Source organism: Salminus brasiliensis, chromosome 5 (genome assembly GCF_030463535.1).
Source record: "Salminus brasiliensis chromosome 5, fSalBra1.hap2, whole genome shotgun sequence".
In the NCBI taxonomy this organism is placed as follows: Eukaryota; Metazoa; Chordata; class Actinopteri; order Characiformes; family Bryconidae; genus Salminus; species Salminus brasiliensis.
Genome location: NC_132882.1, coordinates 20,677,694 through 20,687,088, shown reverse-complemented (window position 1 = coordinate 20,687,088; position 9,395 = coordinate 20,677,694). Strand labels below are relative to the sequence as shown.

Here is a 9,395-nt window from a genome sequence, read left to right as displayed (position 1 = left end):
TAGGAAATGTAATGTTTTTCTCTATTCCTGTTTTCACTAAAGGCAGTATCACATGGGATGATGCCACGCTTTTGCGCCCATGGTTTGCTAATGACGCAAACCAGAGCTAATGATGCCCCTGTCTCTATATTTGAGCCTTAATGAGTACCATGCTCTGCTGCTCATCCTCTATTCACTGCCCTCTTGCTATGCTTGAAACAAAATGATTGACCCAATGTAAAATTATCCCGTTTTAGCACTGGAACCTCAAGATTTCTTATTTCTCTTACCACTGCCCACAGTGTCCACTTCATAATGAAATTAAAAGACTACCCTTCCTCCCACAACATTTCCTGCTTTTGACGAGGATACCATTGTAGATCTTAATTAAATAGCCAGATAACTATGGCACCCTAGATTTAGATTCATGCAGGGACATCCACACAATTACAGCTCGAGATCTTTATTCTATTTTTAGTGAGTGAATTAACAGCTCACAAATACTCTTATACTTGAATTATTTCCAGAATATGTTTTTCTCAAAATATTTGTAATAACCATACTCGGACACTTCAAACTGTGTGTAGTATCAGTTGCATTTGACTGAATGCCTGCAGTGCTAAATAATAATCTGGGTTGCAATATGTTCTCACCTAGTGGTTAGTTAATTAGCAGCAAATGAGATGTCACTAATGATGATCTGCTGGAGCTGAGTGGGTTAAGCCCTGAAGTATTAGGTGGCTATAACCAGCAAATCTAAGGCTTGCAAACATGTCCCTGTTCAGGGAAAGGTTTTATAAAGAAAACGGCAATGCATCCATACAATTCCTGTGAAAATGCTGATCATGAAACTGATTCCGTTTACATATTGAGGGACGGCTCGGGTTGAGTGAGCTGTTCCCATGACAACTGCATTTTATAAAGAAGAGGCACTGGGACTCCTTAGATACCTACCCAGATTTCCCCACAGAGCTGTGCCTCTTTCTCAAATACACTCCAACCTCATAAACCGTGGCCTACACTATATTAAAGCGCCCCCTTCTACATAACTTCAAATGGACAGTGCTGCCAATCTAATCATAGGTAAATATTGCTGAACAGGAATGCTAAATGTTAGGAAATGATAGGAAAAGAGTTTATCTGTGTACTAGCAGCATAACAGCACAAACTGAAATAGATCTAGCTCGAGCCATCTGTGGCCAGGAGTCCCAGAGATCATAATCACAGTGCTGATCTGGTGATCCATTCAGTAGATTGCACCACCCTCTGAAAGGCTTAATGGTCCCCTGCACAGTATGGTGTATTCCTTGACACGTTTATGGATGTGGATAATGTTGATTTATTGAACTTTCTTCATGTTCGAAAGTATTAATTTTTGTTATCCTCCACTGTGGTTGTCTATTGTCTAGCATATTTTTTACTTTTGTTAGCTCAACAGTGTGTTGTTTCATGCTATTTTTGACTCACCTTATCTGTTTCTCAATGCTTTACTTGATGGATGGCCTGCTTAAAATGTAGACACTTTTTTGAGGGTTAGCTCAAACCCATTGTTTAATGTATAATGTTAACGCTACCAAAACAACAAACGCTGTGTCACAGTCCAGGTACTTTTAGCAGCACTATATACCCATATTTCTTGTCAAATAATATGGCATATTTCTTGTCAAATAATATTCTTGTCACTAATGCATTAAATAATATGGCGCAAACCAACCAAAGTGGTGTAGAATAAATAAAAAGCTCCTTCATGCTCTGTGACAATATTTTTACTGACTAAGCTGCACTGGAATCACCTGTCCTAAGCTTTAGGAAGCTGAAATAATTTATTAACAGTGACTTTGCTAGCATGGACAACACCTATGGAGCTGGAATAAGAGAGGCAAACTCAGATGACTTTTGGGCTGGAGTTCTGAGCTGCTTGGTGGCGGGTCTGTGAAGCCGAGGGTATGGTCCATCTCCCAAAATATAGTTTCTTTGTAACTCTACCTTGTAAAGGCAAGACTGACCAACTTCGGAGGAACTTTCTACATGCCCTGGATAAAATCTTCCCTGTCCAGCTTAGACAGTCAGAACATTTAACAAGGCAAGACTGACCAACTTCAGAGGAACTCCAGGGCTTTCTATATGCCCTGGATAAAATCGTCCCTGTCCAGCTTAGACACTCAGGACATTCACCATTTAACAAAGCAAGGCTGGCCAACTTCAGAGGAACTCCAGGGCTTTCTATATGCTCAGTTCATGGCTTTGATTCAATACCTGGAAGTAGACACAATAGAGGACAGGCAGTTAAGGGTATTAACAAGCATAAAGTTAACAAAAGACTAGATGCTTTTGTTCATGAAGAATGGAGGAATGGTTTAACAACTCACTTCACCTACAGAGAGGACTTGTGACAGCATTGCAGGAAAAAACTATGCTGTTCTGAAAAGGAAAGGGTAGCTTTAGTGGAGTTATGAAATAACTACATTTTGAAGGAGGAACAGACCTAACAGACCTAAAGCAACTCCTTCACCCGATCTAACATTCTATAAATCCCATCTCTACCTTGTTCATGTCTTCACAACAAAGTTTTCACAACCAACCACCACCCCATCGCCTCCCTTTAACTAGGCCATTCCTAGCTCCACTTATCAGAGAGAGGTCTGGCCTTCAACCACAAAGCAGAAGCCTTTTGAGCTCCAGTCCAATGTCCTCCACCCTCTCAGTCTCCTCATATATTATCATATGCTGATGGCATGGGCCAACTCGCAAACTGCTTCTTTAGTACTTGATAGTAATTCATAGGAGTATATGGGGCAAAATGCTCCCTTCCTGTTAAGCTACGTAACCCTCTATGCATGATTTTAGCATGTAGAGGATGATGCATCTGTACAGATTTGTGCACTGGTAAGGAAAGTAAATTGTGACAGCAAGGTAAATGATATTTTGCTAGTATGGACCATGCCCTGGAATGCTGTTAGGGTGTATATTATAAAACTTCAATCACAGTCATCATAATTTAATATAAACAAAATATATCTAATAATATATAATAGATAAACTCATCATTTGATGCAAGACAGAAAATAAGAACACCTTGGGAGGCTTCTTGCTCCGATTTACCCTATGTGTTCATTTTACACGCCCACCCCATATGTAAAAAAAAAAATAGCCCTTGAAGACAATGGACACCCACACTATGATTTATACCTAATCTTCTTTTTCTACACAGAAAGCAACAATGCTACGAAGGGATAGCACCTTTTTATTTAACCTTCATATAAGCAAGCAAGTCATTTAGAACATATTCTTATGTATAACGCAAGCCTGGTATCCCCTCATAACCTAAATAACAGAGTGTGAGCTCTTCCAACTGCACACTAAATTAAAGACTATATCGCCTATACTGTAAAAAAGACTATACTGATTGTACTGTGAATTACAGCCTCCATAAACAGAGGCAATGACAGTTCAACACAAGTTCTGCAAACTGAATAAGAACTTTTATGACGTTGATGGTAAACGAACTTTGTCAAACTCACTTTCACTCAACCCCACAGTTTTCAAATGTCCTTGAGGAACCCTGCTTTGAACTGAGACAAAGCAAAGATTAAAAAAACTCATGTAGGTGTGTGTAGGTGCAATTATCAAAGCCTGGCAGTAGCCAACCTGAAACAACCTGAACCCATGCTCTCATCTTCTGTGAACTCTCCTGTGAGAGGCTCTGAATTGTGTTCTGGTTAATGTCTCCCAGTTTGAAGAAGTGTTGCCAGGCAAGCAAGCTCCCATTCGGCTCACTCTGAGGAATTTGTCTCGTCTGTAAACCTCGCTGACACTAAATCCATTACAACAATGTGGACATGCATTTGCAGTGGCACTGCACTGACCTCGGTGAGGACACTCTGATGAGGCGATTACCATTCGCACAGTGGACGAATGCCTGGAGCAATTATAAAGTAAATGCACAGTGCCGAGAGACACACAACGAAAGAGAGATGAGAGAGATGGGGGTTGGGAGGAGAGCATGGTGAACATTAGAACGCCATGTATTTTGTATGACACAAGTGATTGAGGAACAATAGCAACCTTCTCATTATTCACATACAGTACTTGACCCTGGAGGAAATGCTGTTCTCTTCTTGTTCCAGTGGTGCCGTTTATTCCACTGTTTCAAGGTCTTTTGTCACATTTGAAAATGAAAAAATAGCAAAACAGAGAACAAGCTGCATACACCTGTCAGTACTTTATGTTTTTCACCCTGGCTGGGGACATTCAGTTTCTTTATATGTTGTTTTTATTTCAGCAGACTGGGGTGACCCTGTGGGACAGCAGAACAGGCTCTTGCTTAACTCAGCAGAAGTTCATGCAAAATTGCATTTCTTGTGTCTTTTATTCACCCCCTCAGAAGCTTTTCTGGCGGCACGTATAAGCCCAAAAGACAGGCCTGTTTCCCTGTGCATTTGTAGATTTTAAATTGTAATTGTTTCATGACGTAGCTGCAAACACACTGCAGTGTCAAAAGACCCTGTTTGCTTTATTTCTTACATTTGCATCATACTCAGCAAGCAAGCGTGGAGTACTCTACATCAAATAAATGAATGAATGAATTCTCAATTCAATTGTATGTGTGCAAAAACACCAATTCTTTGTGAGTATTAAACGTTACATTGTGCAGTTAGCAGAGTCCAGAGCCTGGATTAGCAACAAAAGAGAAGCTGTTCTCCCTATTGTAAGTCTCTGGGGTTATATATTGAGTTCCAGTATATTCAGACTCTTATTCTCACTCTGAAGTGAGTAACCCCCTTCCCAACCATCCATTGTTGCTTATGAGCTGAGAGTGATTTAAGTAAAAAGAAAAGGAACTGAACAACGCTACCTCCATTGTCAGTCTCATTTAAGTACTAGTCTAACTGTGAAAGACCTAATGGAGACAAACTGGAGTATCACAATGATGTTGAAGCTGTTATTTTAACGTACCAAAGCTACAGAATCTTAAAGCCCCTGTCTATTCATTTTCTTGATTTTTGTCTGACTATTATCTATTGTTTTGTGATCAATTTACTATAATAGATAAAAAAGTGATGTTGGTCCTTTTTTATATCAGTCAGATCCAGGGAATACAAGGCATTAAGTGTCACCACTTTATTAAAGCATGCCAAAACAGCTATAATAATAATAACAATAATAATAAAAAAATACAACCAGCTTCATGATCTTATCTTTTTTTGCTAGCATTTTTGATATTTTACTTCATGTCAACACTGGTACAGGTTGCAATTTTTACACCACTTAACAACTACATTAATATATAAAAACATACTGTATATAACAATGGTACATGGTTATTCTGGCATATCTTTAAAACCATATTTAAAAAAATATTTAAAACCAGTAGAAAGAGGCTTTAAGTTATGGTGTTGTACTAGGTTTAGGAACTATGTTTCCATTGATTACACAAGTTACAAGTAATCAAATAAAAATACAGAAAAATGTTGTGTTGTGCAACTGTTTTTTTGTCATTTAGATATGTCATTTACCTTCACGGTGACATCACTTTTTACAAAAATGTTGTCACATTTGTGTTTAAAATATCTTTGATTTACAGAAGTCCCAAATTCTTTATTCTTGGCTTCCCCCATAATCCACTGATAAGTGTGTTATGTAATGTATTATACCCCCCCCCCCCCCCCCCATTAGAATTACATTTTTATCACATCCATTTTTTCTGCACAATAGAGATGAGCAATTTCCATTTAGAAGCCCTGTAACCTTTTCTGGACTCTGGATCTTTTCTCTATGTAAGCGCTAAAAAGTCACAGGATCAGTGGCATGTGCAGGATTTTAGACATGGGGTGGCACAAGGGGAAAAAAGCTCTGTAAAAGATGTATTGGCCTTCTATCTGCTCTACACATTACTACACAGGGCCTTTTAATAATGCCATAGAGGAATCATTTTTGGTTCCATAAAGGATCATTTTTGTAAAAGAGATGTGTGTGTTTAGAAGATCTGCAACTAAAACTACATCACAGGATATGCACTGACCAATAGTGCAAAGCCATAATGCATCTTCAAGCAATTATGTCCTAAACAACACATTCTGCTAGACCAGATGTTCTGAGATACGACTTACTGTGTGCAAAATAGAAAATGCAGATTAGCACGCCATGCGGTCCCTCGTAACTCAATGCTGCTTTGACTCTCCTGCTGACACTCAATATTTTCTGCCACCGTTTTTTCCCCATTCTCTTCTTACTTTAAATTCCTCTCCAACCTCCTCTGCCACCACATTTCTGGTCTCAGCCTCCTCTTTCAGTCATCTCAAATCATTTTTTAAAATGAAGATATTTCACAGATTGTATATTAAACCTGTACATTTACACCTGTGTTAATATCTACACCTGAGGTGATATTTAGAAATTTTGGTTATCTATACTTTACTGGAGTAATTATTATTTTTTTAGTTCTACTCCTTACATTTTCATGCAATTATCTGTACTTTCTTTCAAAAATAGCCTAACGACTCTTATTTCATTTCTGTTTGTTTTCATTCTGGCTTGTCATCGTTCAAAAAAACAACAACAAAAAAAAACTCTCCAGATAAATTGCGCCATCCGTAAACCTACAATTCATACCATTTTGACACCCCATTGGTTTGTAAGCAATCCATCGCACCTGCACGTCACATCACACTCCAGCAAGGACACAGCAGACGTATGTAGCTTAGTATGAGACTCAAGAGAACTGGAGTAAAATGTCCCAACTAAGCCCCACATTTATATTTCAATAAAGCTTATTGATCACATGCCTCTGAAGTTTGACTTTTTGCACCATTACAATACTTATAGGCAAATACTCATCATATTTTCTGCTCCATCAAACACGTTAATGCTCAGTAGTTCACATAGATGCTCCTGTAATATATTTGATATTACTAAAATGCATTCATTTTCAATGGACACATATGCAGCTAAACAGGCAGCCTAGTTCATCCCACCATTTTTCAACATAGACATTTTAATATAACATTATCAACATTATGGCTTTTAGAAAAGTGTGTTCTGGGGTGGTGGGGTAGTGCACTATAGGCTCCTGTGGCGTGGCCTAAGCTTTTGGCATTTGTTTACCTTACATTACTTTTACTTTTATAATTTAAGTAGTTTTGAAACCAGTACTTTTACACTTTTACTTGAGTAAAAAGCTTAGGTTGATACTTCAACATCTATAGAAATCTTTTAAACCCTAGTATTTACACTTGAAATTCACTCCTCATGTAGTATATTCATGCTCATGTTGGTAAAATTTCATTTAACAAGAGATTGAATATACTTTGCCATTTTGTAGTGGTTTCTGAAAATGTAATACCAAGTTTTCAGTTCACTGTAACAATATTAAAATGCAACAATCTTCAATATCACAATGCAAGATATATAATGTACACATGATGTACACTCACAACACTTTTATGCCAATGTCCATTTATCTGGTTGCATTTACCCTAGTTTGACTTGGGCCAAATTACACACACCTCTATTGAATTATCTTCATGTTATTGAACTATGTATTCATTTTACATCCATGAATGTCTGGTTTGTCCATTAAGGATTTACACAATTTAAGGATTTGTTTCTCTTGCTTGCTTTAGTGCGAGGTCTTATTGCTAAATTGATCGTGTTGAAATATGAAAATGAAGAATAGAAAGATAAATGTTAAAACAACTTGGAAGCTTCTACCTGGCTTTTACTATAAGTGTGTTTTGAATCAGTGTGTTTTTGATTGTCAGTTTCAGCACATCTAAAAACATCTCACTAACTGTCCTTGGAAAGTGACCTTATCTTGTAGATGTGCCATATAAAGATTAGATTGAAAAATGCTGGAGTATTCATTTAAAGAACCATTCACTGAAAAGTCTTTTATTAGGAAACCAAAGGTGCTTCCTGTATGGCATCTCTCCAAAGAGCCATGTTGACGATTTCAAGTGTTCAAGTGTTCTATACTTTGCGAAATGGATAGAATATTGACTCAGTCAGTATAATCAGACCAAGACTACTTACACATCCACAGCCTATCCACAGAGCCAAAAACAGAGAAGAGTCACTGAGGACTTGCTCATGTCAGGAAGAGAGCAGAGCTCTGTGCTGCTGATAGCACTATTCTAATAGGAGATAAGCGAACAAATCAGTACCCACAGGCACATCCCATTCATCTCCTCATCTAATGCTCTGGTCCCTTCAGGATAACACCTCCTCTACAGCCCGGCTCTGAGGGATGTCACAGATAGATACATTACTGCTGCCTGTACAGAAAGAATCACCTACTCCAGGGGAATGCATTTAAGAGTAACAGGGAGAAGCGGCATTAAGAACAGATTAAAAACATTTATTCTCACTGGAACATTACATTTAGATGCACTTATCTGTGAATTATACAGGCAGCTCAATAAGTATTTGCACAGTGATTTTGCTACTGTATGCCAATGGATTCAAAAGAATTGAAATGAAGCAGTCAATATGGGATTGAAGTTTGGGCTTTCAGCTTCAATTTAAAAGGTCTAACCAAAATATTGCATCAACTGTAAAGGAATTACAGACATTTTTATGTAATATCTCCATTTTCACTGGCTCAAAAGTAAAGGAGTAAAAGTAAAAGAATATCATGGTATGTTAATTCATGTTGCATATTAAGAAGGTCATCATTAAGCTGAAGAAATGAATCAAGCCCAGTTAAGATACAGCAAAAACTTTAGGATTGACCAAATTCACAATTGTAATCCTTCTTAAAAGAAGAAATACATTGACAAGCTCAGAAACACCCAAAACTCTGGAAGACCACAGAAGAAAAATAAAGCAGGAGCAGAACTCTTCCTTTGGTAAAGAAAACCCCTTTCACAACACATTACTTTCTAAGAGATAAGTTGTCATTCATTAATTCTTCATTCATTCATTCTTTGAAGTCTACAATTAAAAATAAGTAAACACAGATGGCTTAATTCAAGATGCAAGCTACTGTCAGCAATCCAGAACACACTGACCAATGACGTAGCGTTTAGAGTTAAATTTACAAACATTGTGTCACTGTATATATCAATGAAATAAATAATATACCAACACAGCAAACAAGCCCACATATTGTGACTAAGATGCCCATAGAGTTTATACACCATAATCAACCATAACATTAGCACCACTAACAGGTGAAGTGAAAAACATTGATCATCTTCATCCACACTGGCATCTGTGAAGGGCTGGGATATATTAGGCAGCAAGTGAACAGTCAGCTCTTGAAGTTGATGTGTTACAACCAGAACAAATGAGCAAGCATATGGAACTTATCCATTTTGAATAGAGGTTGTCATGAAGAAGACGACTGGGACAAAGCATGTCCAAAACTTTAGGCAGGTCTTGTGGGGTATGCCCAATATGTAGTGGTCAGTACCTAC

The 9,395-nt window shown here is 37.8% G+C and overlaps 1 protein-coding gene across 1 annotated transcript in view; it reads left to right on the top strand.

The window, feature by feature from the left end:
- Nucleotides 1-9,395, top strand: part of stmn1b (stathmin 1b) — a 213,238-nt gene that overhangs the window by 5,558 nt on the left and 198,285 nt on the right. The gene's annotated exons all lie outside the window — the stretch shown is intronic.